The following is a 13,674-nucleotide window of genomic DNA, read 5'->3' as shown; positions in this document are numbered from 1 at the left end:
GCATTCTGTTGTAAAAGATGCTCTAGGCTTATCTTGTACACTCCTTGACTCAAACATAGAATGACCACTTATTCAAAGCTCCCTGGTTTCCTTTTCTACCAAATAGTATTTAGAGACTGCTTTCTGGATCCTCTAGGGGTACTGATTGCCATCACAGAAGACGTTATTTCTAGGATTTTTCAGTGGAATGTTGTAGAAAATATATATTTTTAAGCTATAATACATCGTGAACTCACCATGATACTTTAATTCAAATTCAGGGCTACCTGATCTTACCTAGCTCCACCAGTCTTATAGGTGTGCATTCTCTCTCCCGTGGTTGGAAATTCCAGTTCACTGACTTGATTCTTTATTTGCTTTAATCCATAACACATGCATAACAGTCCCAGTGTAACCATACCAAGAAGTAGTGATTGTGTGAATTCTGAAGTGCTCTTCAGAATTCTCTGTATTCTCTGCAAAAATTCCGTATTCTCTGCAAAAAGAGGAGAATATTTGTAAAATGTTGACTTGAAAAACAGTCATGAAAGTAACTGAGTGAGCATTAATTAAACATCCTGCTGTGTTTTCTGTATAGTTTTAGCTCATGAATGAAGACAGTGATTTAAAATTGAAAGAAGACAAAGTTAACTGACTAGATAATGAAAGGTGCAGACTTATTGAAGGCATAAGAGAATGCTTACCCAAAGGAGTTATCATTCTTTTTTTTTTTTTTTCATTAAACCCCTTCCATTCTAGCACAGAAGGATTATTCTATTTGTTGATGGAAATATACCATCACATGGAACTCGCGGATGTAACTAGCATTTGCAGGTTTCATTGCAAAGATATTTATTATCATTATTACCTGAGCTAAGTCTCTCAATAGATGCTATTGCTCCTTGAATTCTGGAAATACTAATTTTTAGATAAATGTTGATAACTTTCTTGCTGTTAAAATTTATCTTTAGTTTACTTTCATATTATCACAGCCAAGAAATCGTTGTAAATAAAAATGAATTAAAGGGAAGTGAGCTACTTCTGTATTTTTTTTGTAAGTAGGCTATCCTTTTTCACTAATGGTGGCAGTTAGGCAGGATTCTATTGCTAAGAAGCCTCAGAGGACCCCAAACGACCATGCTTACAAAGCCATGGTTTATCGCAGGAAAAAGGTTCAGCTCAGCAGCAGCGTTAAAGAAAGAATATCCACGGCAGTTAAAGGCTCCCTCTGGGTCCAGCCGCGCGCTCCATTTGGCCTTATGGAAACACCACTGCTCCCAGATCAGGAACCGCTGACCAGTGCACAGAACGTGCTGAACCCAGGGAGCTCAGGACAGAATGTGGTCAGGATGTTTTAATACTCTCCTGCTCACGTGGGCATTTTCCTGCCGCACATCCAAGCCGAAGAGCAGATACTTCTGCATTTCTCATCTTTATGGATTATCAATAAACAATGCTGAAAAGCTGGCATGAATCCCTCAAAACTCCTTGGATCTGTGTTTGCCATCAGTATTGCCAGTGATTATGTTTCATGCCTTCACTAGGTGCTGCGACTGTGCAGGTGTATTTCTTATTTCAGTCCAACAGCTCAGGCTAATTATAGGCCTGCTGGAACCAGTCCTCACAACATACCTTTGAACTTCATATTATCTCAATGTATATATTCTAAATCAACATTTATTTTTCACTAGAATTTCCCAAAATTCTTCCACGCATTTATGAACAGAGTAAAACCTTCAAAATTCTCAGTTTTCAAATCAAGGTAGTTACATACAAATCTTGTAAACAGGATTTAATGATGACTCCTGTCAAATGAAAATCAGAGCTAGACAATGAAGGGGTAAAATCAGGTTTTACTCAGACACCGTTGCAGTAGGAGAATGAAACCCTCGGTACAGAACTTGGGCTCAACTCCAGATATAACAGGGAAAAGTGAGAATTTATATCCAAGGAACCGAGGGTGGGATCCAGTGGAGGGAAAATTACTAAGGGGAAACATCAGGGTTCAAGAGATTCTGGCTAAATCAACCTCAACTAACTTGCTAAAGGCAGGCCAGGGTGGTCAGACATCACCCAGGGGATGGAGGAGGATAGAGAATGTCATCAGATATCAAGGGTGGGGAGTGCTGGCTAAACTGGCTTAGCAGGATTCATGTTACACTTGGGCCCCTGGAGGACATGCCCAAAGATGGAGCCTAGCTGGACTGAGAGGAGCCTGACTAACGTTTGATTAAAGAGAGAGTCATCATTGTTGCTTCTTCATTTTTTTCCATAAAGATACAATAATAGCCTTTACAATTTGACTTTTAGTATTTTTTTTCTCATATATGCCTGGTATTTGTTCTGTATCGGTTTATCTTGCATTCCTTAATGTCAAAAACACTAGAAACATCCACTATCTACCTATGTCATCCAAAATGCTAGGAATAAGGGAAGATTCTAGCAAAATAATGCTGGTACTACCACTTCTACTATGACTACTACTTTTCTACTAAGAAAAAGAAGGAGAAGAAAAGCGAGGAGGAAAAGAAGAAACATAGCCACCATTTACTATGGTTTCGGTGTTTGTGTTTCTCTAAAATTCATGTTGAAACTTAATCTCCAATGCAATAGTATTAAGAGGGGGGCCTTGAGGAGGTGCTTGGGTCCTGAGGGCTCCTTTCTTGTGAATGGGATTAAGGTTCTTAGAAAAGAGGCTTCACCCAGCATTTGGCCTTTTTGCCCTTCCGCCTCTTCTGCCATGTGAAGACAGACACAGCGTTCATGCCTTCCTCTCTGTGAGGTGCATCAAGAGACGCCATCTTGGAAGCGCAGAGCTGCCCTCACCAGACATTGAATCCACCAGCACCTTGATCTTGGACTTCCCCGCTTGCAGAACCATGAGAAATACATTTATGTCATTCATAAATTACCCAGTCTCAGGTATCGTGTTCTATCAGCACACACAAAAAGACACCATTTAATCCTCACAACAGCCATCTGAGATAGGTTCTATTACTGTCCTGAATTTTGGTTAAGCAAATTCAGGCAGAAGGATGTTAAACAATAGCTCAAGGTCACAAAGCTAATAAGGGAAGGAAACAATTTCAACCCAGACAGTTTGGCTTTAGAGCCCAAAGCCTTTGTTTCTTACCTTGAACTTCCTTTTTAAAAAGAAATCTCATTTCATTGAAGTATTTTCTTTGAAACTTTATTCTTGTCTTACATATGTAAATGTCTTTCCCACCCCCTACTCTGTGAATCTGAGCACTGAATTTCAGTTTGAAGTCTTCTCCCCTGAAGCAGAACAATACTCAAAGTTTCTTAGGTGCAGATATTAGTAGACCACAGAGAAGTGAGTCTTCTTTGTGTAGCCTAAACGAGTCATATTATCCCAGCCTTCTCCCAAGACACACACAGTGGTCCGCCTGTACCATTTTGGGGTCAGGTTGGGTAAAAGGTACTCCCATGAGGAGCACTTGCATTGTTGAGTGATTGAGACAAATAAAATATGTTTTCATATGAACTCCCTCAAAAACATCGTAGAAAATGATTGGCAGATTTCCAGGGGTGAGGTGTTCTTCAAAACAACCCATTCCCATTTCAGGGCTGCTCAGATTATTAGAAAGTTTTTCTTTATCCACTAATACTATTTCTGACCTCAGGAATGATTCAGACTAAGCCTACTTCTTATTAGCTCTTTAACTAATGAAAAATAATTTAACAAATAATGACAACAATAATAACCAATAATGCCGATAAGTGCTGCTGTGTCCTGTACATCTTTCTAAGCCCAGTGAATGTGCTTATACATTGTCTCTTCAAGAATACCCTCTAGAAAAGGGGCTGATACTCTGATCTTTGTTTTACAAATAAGGAAACTTAAGTGTAAAGGGGGTAAGTAACACAACATGCAGGTGTAGGACCTGGATTTGAACCCAAGCAGTCTGGCTCCTGTATTTAACCGATGTACGGAACCAGAAGGACACACTGGCATGCTGTCCCTCTCACGACCTCTTCTCTCACAAGTTTCAAGGCATCATCTTTCCAGACCGTTCTTCAACACTTTAGTTTATGGTCTATCCATTAAGTCAGTCCGTAATGGAATTCTTGAATAATAATTTACTGAGTGCCAAACTTACCGCCATGCTTGGTCGAATTCTCCAGATGACTCTAATTTGTGTGTGGTACTTCTTAAAATTGACCATGGTTCTCCAAGGCCTGGAACAGAGAGGGAAGGGACTGCTGGCAGCATGGCTTACGTGTACGTGTTATATGGTACACGAATAAGGATGATGGCATTGACCAACATGGCATTTCACCCAACTTGGTTTCCCTCCAAACAACATGGCACTCATGAGTTTGTTATCCAGGCCCTCTGTATTAAGTTACTAATTCTGATATTGCAAAAAGAACAGCACCGGGGCAGATGCCTGAGATGTGCCATGGTAGCACTGTCCATTAATGTCATTTGTGCATGTACTTAACATACATTTTGCAACTACTTTGCATTTGACTTAGTTCAATTTGTGAATCATCTAGTGCCTGAAGAGTTCCACTCTGAAGCTGTTTGTCTTTTCATGTAGACCACACTGGTGCAGTCTGAATATAAATGATAACAGAAAATTTTACCAAATGTCATAGGAAAATCCAGGGTTATGTCTCAGTCATTCTGCTGATTCACTAATGAGGATATGAAATTTAAAAACCGTACCCTTCATGTACTATTTACTATATTTACCCTTCATGTATTATTAGGACTTTCCGAGTTCTTCTGTTTTCTTTAGATGCTTTGGAGTCCCGGCCCAGAGAGTTTTATAATTTTGGCAAATATTGATGTCAGGTTTTATGGAATACACCAAATGTTGCAACCTAGTTGCAGCCTTGTTGACTGAGGTGATCAGTACACACTGCCCCAAAATATGGCACCCTGGCCTTTGAGGGAACAGCAGAAGCAGGAAGGTCACTTACAGACATTTTCCTACCATTCTTCCCTGAAGCAGGCCATAAAATAATTTTCTAATCTTCCACTCTCATAAGACCCTCATCCCAGCGGTGTTCTCCCTGTACCCTGAGGAAAGGTATGAAACATAGACACCAAGAAAAATCTGAATAGACCTTACTAAGTTCTCCCTGTTTCCTCTTCGTCAGATCACACCTCCTTTCATCCAATCACACCTCTATGCAGCTGTCCACTCTTCATCAGACTCAAGCATAAACATATACCATTTTCCCTATTTGTTTGGGTCTTCATTGATGAAGGCTCCAGTGTAACATAAATCTTATACTAAATACATTTGTATGTTTTTCTTGATAATGTGTCTTTTGTTATAAGAGTTTCAGGCATGAACCTTGCAATGGTTAAGGAAAAGATATAACTTTTTCAGTCCTACATGTTTATGGTGAAATATGCCCTGTAGATGTGGTCAGTTTGGTTTGCGTGATGATAGTTATCTACTGCTGTGTAACGGGAGCACAGTGGTATAAAGCCACATACACTTACTGCCTCATGATTTCTGCAGGTCAGGAGTCTCGACATGTCTTCAGTTAGTTCTTTGGTTAAGGTCTAATGAGGCTGAAGTTATGGTGTCCTTGGGCTGTGTTGTCATCTAGAGTCTCAAATGCGGACGAATGTGCTTCACTCAGGTCATTCACAGAATTCATATTCTTGTGATTTCAGGACTGAGGTCCTTGGGTTCGTATGGAAAGTCACCTGGAGACTTATCACAGCTCCCGGCCACTGCCCTCAGCTCCCAGAGGTGCCACAGTTCCAAGAAGTCATCTCCATTTCCTTGGCACATGGGCATTCCTAGCACAGCTGCTCACTTCATTAAGGCAGCAAGGAGAGCCCCCAGAGCACATCTGCTAGCGAGGCAGAGTCCTGTGCAATGTGCTAGCGAGGCAGAGTCCTGTGCAATGTGCTAGTGAGGCAGGGTCCTGTGCAATGTGCTAGCGAGACAGAGTCCTGTGCAATGTGCTAGCGAGGCAGAGTCCTGTGCAATGTAACGGGATCATGGAAGTGACATCTGCCACCTTGCTGTACTTTATTGGTTGGAAGCAAGCCACAGGTCCTGCTCATACTCAAGGGTTGGGGATTAAATGAATATGTGAACACCAGGAGGTGGGGATCATGGAAGGTTTCTTTTGAGTCTGTTGGTGACACATAATGTTTAAACAACTGAATTCACTGCTAACGGGAAATGTCAGGAAATTTCATATTAAAACTCCATGTGTCCCCAGATCTTAAGAAGCCTGATGGCAGATCTGCTTTTACATGACCAGTGTCAGTGTGGGCTGAGAAATAGCAGCTTGCTCTGAGCAGGTTCATTGTTACTCATCTCATCACAATCCTTTCTTGCTTATTGTGTGTTGCTGCTGATTATTGTCTTGCATGCATAGGCGCTTTTCACACATCTAGGTGCTTCAATGATTTGTGTTATCTGGCTGGCCTCTGGTCACATTTGTGTTTTTATAGCTCCTGGTCTATGTGTGATGTTACTTCTTTCCTTGGGGATGCGTGCTCTTGTTGACTGTTGTCATTGCTTGTAGAATTCTGGCCATTGCTTTTGCCAGTGATTGTAGGGAAGGTCATGATATTTTATCTTTGGCCCCTGATAAAGTAATTAGTAATTATGGAGTGATAAAAAGTAGTAGGTAATTATCGAGGTCTAGTTTTGTGTGGGCCTTCTGCTTGTCTGTGGGCCCTCCCGGATTGGGCTCCCAGTAAGCCGACTGCTGGTCGTCATTGCCAACCAATATTCCTCTGGCTGAGGCCGGTTCTTGAAGGCCACCTTCTTGTTATCAGAAGGTTGACTTATAGGAAACGTATTAAAATCTCCAAGTTATCTGTGTCTCACATAATACAGATATTCACCTGGGTCAAAGGCAGCCTGAGATTATAGCTTCATTGTCATAAAAATGTCAGCTAATCTCCCCAGTTGTTAATATCTCAGTACTCTTGGGAGACTTTGCTCATTTTAAAAATCAATTTTTGCTCAATGTATGCCAAACTTAGTTGACCTTAAAATAACACAGTAAGTAATCTGAGGTCATCCACAGCCTGGCATTCAGCGAGTCTGCTGCCTTGGGGAAGGAATGCCATTCAATATTTAGATTACATTTTCACTTCATTTATTATCTCTAGCTAGCAAAAGTCTTTTAGACAATGAGAAGGTGGCATTCTTAGAGAGTAGCTTATGTCTCTGGTGCACTGCACACGTCAGCCCCGTGACGGGAACCAGGTAAGGAATCAAATGTCTGGTGATTCTGGAAGCTGGTTAATTTTCTCACCAGTGGAATGGAGCTTGTGTTTGGGGTCAGTCTTTGAAGCTGAACTGAGATGTTCATGATTGCTCTAAGGCAGATGTTCACATGCTCCAGATGCCTTTGCCCTTGGAGAGTGCTCACATTCGTACCAGCTTCGGAGATGACAGCCTTCAAGAGGGGCTCAGCTTTCCTTCGGTGATACCACCCTGGTTCCATCATGTCTAATTTCCCTTTGAGCAGACGGCACCTAAGTTATTCAGTCAATAGCTATATGCACAGCCACATCGTGGCTCCGGGTTGTGCAGCTAATGTGACTCATAGTGACTGTGTAGAGGCTGTGCCTGGGGCTGTTCAGCCAGTCACCACCACAGTGATGCTGTGCAGCCCTCTAAATGCTGTGCCACCTACTGTTTCAAGCTCTTTACATACTTAGAAAGGATCTGTAATTTGCCCAAAGTCATAACAATAGAAAATAGTCGAGCCAGTGTATGAACCCAGGCAGTGAGTTTCCACCACAATATTATACATAACCTTAAAAGGCTGAGTCTGTAAGATCTGTTTGGCTAATAAAAAAGACTGAGATTCTGTTATTTGCAACAACATGGATAGAACTGGAGATCATTATGTTAAATGAAATAAGCCAGAAAGACAAACACCACATGTTCTCACTTATTTGTGGGATCTAAACATCAAAACAGTTGAACTCATGGAGATAGAGTAGAAGGATGGTTACCAGAGGCTGGGAAGAGTCATGGGGGATGGAGGGACAGGTGTGGGGATGGTTAATGGATACAAAAGATAGTTAGAAAGAATGAACGAGACCTAATATTTGATAGCACAAGAAGGTAACTATAGTCAAAATAATTGTAAATTTTAAAATAACTAAAAGAGTGTTAATTGGAGTGTTTGTAGCACAAAGGATAAAGGCTTGACGGGGTGGAGACCCCGTTCTCCATGATGTGATTATTATATATTGCATGCTCAAAACATCTCATGTGCTCCATAAATATACACCTACTGTGTACCCACAGAAATTAAAAGTGAAAAAATATTTTAAAGATCTGTTGGCCAAGTAATACAGATACAAACATTTATGTGCTCAACACAGTACTGTTTTATATGCGATGTGCCACAGGATTATCAGAGCAACTCTGTGGCAGAAGCCATTATTATCTTCTTTGACAGATGAAGAAAGTGAAGCAAAGAAGTGTGATATAACTTGTTCAGGTTCCCACAGCTAGGAGTGGGTTCAAACCCAGCATCTGCACTGTTGTTAACCAGTCTGCCACAAATTATTCCATGTGTGGAGGAATTTTGCCGATGAGTCTGCTTTGCACTTGGTAAAAAATGAAAGCAATTGAGAGAGAAAAGCAACACAACATGGTTTCAGGGAAACCCCTCTCTACAGAATGGAGGCGCAGACAGCCTGTGCTCTGGAGAAGGTCACTGCACTGCACACAAGGCTGGGCTGGCCCCATGGCCTCCTGTTGAAAGCTTTACACCAATGGTGTCAGTAGATGGCTTGGTACAACTTTAGCTACTGCCTTGTACTCCACAAAGTAGTCAAGTAGGTGACAATTGCACTTGAAGCTTAGTAAAGCAGCGGAGACCCCATTCACCCAGAGAGCTTCACTCACTTCCCCATGTAGCTCATTTTGGTATTTGGAAAAGAAGCTGTGTTTAGCATGGAAAGCAAGCTGGGAAATTATTTCAGGAATGTGACGGTGGTCCCCAAAGCCAATCTGGCCCCACCTCTAGTAAGATGAAGAGCAAAGATGGGCCTGGCTGGCAGTGATGGTGTGGAGCTCAGGGGATCCCCATTTTCCCTCTCCCTTTCCATCTTTTTCTGAGAAACATATTACCCTCACATGCTGATTTTGCCTAATAGGGCACCTGTGAAGTCACTCTTTGTCAGTGAAACTTTAATTGAAGGTTGGAATATGCTAATAGGTAAAATAGGTGTGCCAATATGTTAGTGAAAAGAAATAGATGAGTTCTCATTCTTGTAGGTATCAGATATGTTTTTGGCTATTGGACATTGTTATGGTCTGAATGTCTGTGTCCCTGCAAAATTAGTATGTTGAAACCTAACCCCCAAGATGATACTACTAGGAAGTGGGGCCTTTGGGAGGTGATTAGGTCCTGATGTTGGAGCCATTATGAATGGGATTAGTGCACTTATAAAAGAGGCCTGTGGAGCTCCCTCACCCCTTCCAGCATGAGCGGACACAGCAGGCACTGTCTATGAGGACATCTGGAGCAGAGCCCTTTTTCCATGCAGGTGAGACGGATGGCCTTGCCCTAATTTATAGTGTGAGCCGGGGAAATGGAGGGAGAGACTAGGATGCCAATGATAGAGTCTTGACAATGAGTCATTGCTGAAGTCGTCTTATCATTGATTAATCATCACGGCTTCCTGGCATTGCCTCCGTCTTTCAGCGCCTGACTCAGCACCTCTTGGCTTTAGATAACAGCTCTACCAGGGAAGCAGGGGACCCTGGGGGCAACAGATGTGGGTGCTTGAGCCAGCTCAGCCCCCCTCCCCAACCAGCTTGTTGGCTCAGGCAGGGCCCCGTAAAGGTTGTCTCTGCTTATAAAACCCTGGAGGAGCTGTTCTGGTTCCTTTGAAAAAATAGCCTTCGAAAGCTTGCCCAGCCTTTTTCTTTTTCAGCAGTGCTGCTGAGACTACCTGTTTGATGCGTTATAATTGCATTCACTCTAATTATGGCTACTGATTTCTTAAAAACCTCAGCGCACTCTGGTACTATTCTTCCTGCTTGCTTACTACTGTGTGGGATTATTTCTCTCCAGATGTTCATCAGACTTTGGCTTTTAATGACAGCAGCCAGTTGCATTTCCAAAACATCTTAATTTAATTACATTTCTCAAACCAAAGAGATGTAGTGTAATGATATGCCGAAAGACTTTTTATTAGTAAAAAAAGAAATATTTCAAATGAAATCTATCACTGTTTTTTGTAGCCACTGTTGTACAGTAGAAGGTAATTCAAAGATAGGTAAAGAAATAGTGTCACAGAAAGATAAATATCGCATGGTCTCACTTATATGTGGGAGCTAAAGAAAAGCAGAGAGGAGAATAGAGGTTATTAGAGGCTGAGAAGGGAAGGGAGGAGGAGAGGGTGGGGAGAGGTTGGTTAATGCGCACAAAGTTATAGCCAAATAGGAATGAGTGCTGCGGGGCAAGTATTGTTAGCAGTAATTTATTGTATATTTTCAAGAAGCTAAAAGAGAGAATTTTGAGTGTTCACAACACAACTGATAAGTATTTGAGGTGATGGATATGCTGCTTACCAGGATTTGATCATTACATATTATATACCTGTATTGAAGTATCACTCTGTATTCCATAAACATGTACAATTTTGTGTGTCAACCAAAGATAAAAGAAAAAACATAATAGCGTTGTTAGACATTAGCTTTTAACATTGTTCGAATATTAGCGTTAGGTATTAGATATTAGTATTCTTTGTGGGAGCGCTGTGTGCCTGAAAGGGAGACTCTCTCTCAAAAGGAAACAGAGACAGCAGCCACACACCACATAGCAACCGGCCGCTGTCTGCCGCAAGGCTAGGCCGTGTGTGCTGTGGCACTCGTGCTCAAGTCTGCTTGGGACCATTACAAACACCAAATGTAACACCATCTTCAACTGTGTAGCCAAATGCCTCTTAATAGAATGAGGGCAGATAATATGACCTATTAGGAGCTTCCAAAGGGCATGTTCCAGTAAAAAAGGAAGAACTGCCTTATGCCAGCAACTCAGCAGAGATGATGGTTAGACGCAGCAATTGCTGATCACAGTGCAATTAAATGTGTCTTCCCTTAGCCCAAATCCACTGAGAGATTGGAGAGATACAATCACGTGCTTACAGCAACCAGCGGCATGACATAAAACCAGTGAGTAGCAAGTTGAGAGAACAGGGCTTCTTTATTTTACACTTTCCTTACTAAATGCTTTCTGTACATTGTCTTATTGGAGCCTCACAAATATCCTAAAGTTAAATCATATTATCACCCTAATTTACAGATGAGAAAACTGGGGCATGGGGAGGCTCACTAACCTAGTCAAAGTTACCCAGCAGATAGGCAGGGGAGGAACTCCCGATTAGGTCTTGTCTGACTTGGTGAATCCACCAGAACAGTTGACTTGCGTTCAGTCCTCAATCTTTCCCACCGACAGTAGCAGCAGTACTGTTCTCAGAGTGCTTCTAGGCCTCTGACATCCGACCGTCTTTAGGAGGGCACTTCCTGGCTGTGGCTGTGGCTGCACTGTGGTGTGCCGTGGCCACCTGGCTGGGGGAGGCCGTGGGTTTCCCATGGAAGCGATGGGTGTCACTTCCAGGCCTGAGCACTGAATGCTGGGGCGAGGCCTTTCCAGGCTTCCCTGCCCTCTGCTGTGGTGAGTCATCTCCCCAAAGTGGAGCAAATCCAACGTTGGGATGGAACAGCACTGAGCCACTGGGCAATAATGCTGTTGGCTGAGGCCACTGACCTTGCAGTGCCACCTCCTGCCATAGTTTAGTTTAGTCCGCCATGATGGATTTGAGACAGGTGCTAGGGGTGGATGGCATAATGACCCAAACCCTGAAATGCAGCATTGACTTCAGGTGACAGCGATGGTGAGGGAGCCCCGCGTAGGTGGAGGACACGGTGACCCTGGCATGTAGTGAGGTAGTGTTTGGCCTCAGGGGCAGTAACTTGGAAGTCAGGTCAGGCGCCTGTAGACCTCATGGCCAGCGGAGAGATTGGAAAATAGATTTTCAATAGTATACATTGCTTGGTATTGACTGCATTTGGCAGGACATTAGAAGAAAAAGATGATCCTAAAGATCAAGTGGTTTCAGCAATTCCACTTGTAAGTGTATACACAAAAGAATTAAAAACAGGGTCCTGAACAGATCTGTGTATACCCATGTTCCTAGCAGCATTGTTCACGGTAATTAAAACTTGGATGCAACCCAAGTGCTCACTGATGGATGAATAGATAAAATATGATAGATAAATAGAATGGAATATGATTCAGCCAGGAAAAGGAAATTCCTGCACATGCTATAATATGCATGAACCTTGAGGATATTATGCTAAGTAAAATAAGTCAGTCAGAAAGACAAATTCTGTATGATTCTACTTAGATGAAATACTTAGAGTGGTCAAATTCTTAGAGACAGAAAGTAGAATGTTGGTTGCCAGGGGCTGAGGGTGGGGGGTGGGAGCTGTTTAGTGTGGACAAGGTTTCACTTGGGGAAAGTGAAAAATCTCTGAGGTCTCCTTGGAAGTCATGTCTGCTTTTAGGCAGAAAGCACAGCTGCTTCTGTAAATTCTAATTTCTGCACTTCAGGTTGGAGGGAGAAATTAAAGATATCAGCGAACAGAGTGCCAGCCCCTACACCTTTATACCTGCATGGCCAACATGTACTTAAGCAGTGTTTGTTTGGTGACCCTATTATTCAGTTTTTCCCCGAGTCATCAACTTAGCGTTCAAAGCAAGAATCATTCTTTAAAAAACAAAACAAAACTCAAAGTTCATGTATATTTTAAATAACACATATGTTTACAACAAAAATAGCCTTTGGCCTTGACAGATCTGGACAGCACAGTGGGCAGTGAGAATAGAGACCCCCCACTGGTGGGTACGGAGGGTGGAGATGAGCCTGCTTTGTCTTGTGACCTGGCCATGTGGGTGCTGGTGATAAAGCGTCTCATCAGTGGAAAATAGATCACAGAATGAGAAGTAGGAGATATGACCTGGTATGGAAAGCAGTAAAATGGACACATCTCATGCCATGTAAAGGGAAACCTTTCAGCCTTTAACATGTGGTTTGAGGCCAGGGATGGCGGCTCCCACCTGTAATCCCAGCGGTTGGGGAGGCCCAGAAGGGAGGATGGCTTGAGGCCAGGAAATCAAAATCAGCCTGGGCAACATAGTGAGACCCTGTCTCTATAAAAAAGATAAAATGTGGTTTGTTGTTGCGACTAGTGCTTGGCCTCCGTATCTGGTGGAGGAGAGCTGCTGTGATGCTGTGATGCTGTGTGCTGAGTGTTGCTCTAACTTGTGGAGGGTGCTGGATGCCACAGATTTCACTACACACGTCTCGCCTCATGCATGATCAACCCATGAGTCAGTGCTTTAAGACTTACCTTGGGTACAGGAATTATTTAAAATCATTGTCCAGAAGGTTTACTTTTGGGGAGATCCATTGAGCGTGTCATGTACCCGTGCCTTGAAGCCCACAATCCTGAGGTCGAGCTGCAGCCAGCATGGCTTCCCTTCTAGTGTACGAGTGTTTCACAGAGTATGTTATCACTTGCGTTGACACGTTGCTGATATTTTATATATTTGGATGCGGTGTTGATGAAGTAAGTGTAACGCTGAGCATTTGTAAAGCAGAACAATTTGACACAGTTGTTTTGTTAGAACTTGTCCACAACCATG

At 42.5% G+C, this 13,674-nt stretch overlaps 1 protein-coding gene and 1 long non-coding RNA gene across 3 annotated transcripts in view; one reads left to right on the top strand and one right to left on the bottom strand.

Moving 5' to 3' along the window:
- GABRG3 (gamma-aminobutyric acid type A receptor gamma3 subunit) overlaps nucleotides 1–13,674 on the top strand; it is a 556,557-nt gene that overhangs the window by 142,742 nt on the left and 400,141 nt on the right. The window lies entirely within an intron of this gene.
- LOC108586664 lies at nucleotides 371–13,626 on the bottom strand. Its single transcript, XR_001904231.3, has 3 exons — nucleotides 13,380–13,626; nucleotides 4,101–4,179; nucleotides 371–475 (listed from the first exon to the last, which is right to left on the bottom strand). It is a non-coding gene; the product is annotated as an uncharacterized LOC108586664 (long non-coding RNA).

This window comes from Papio anubis, chromosome 7, assembly GCF_008728515.1.
Source record: "Papio anubis isolate 15944 chromosome 7, Panubis1.0, whole genome shotgun sequence".
Lineage (NCBI taxonomy): Eukaryota > Metazoa > Chordata > Mammalia > Primates > Cercopithecidae > Papio > Papio anubis.
The sequence above is the reverse complement of the archived record's forward strand: the minus strand, read 5'-3'. Positions and strand labels throughout refer to the sequence as shown.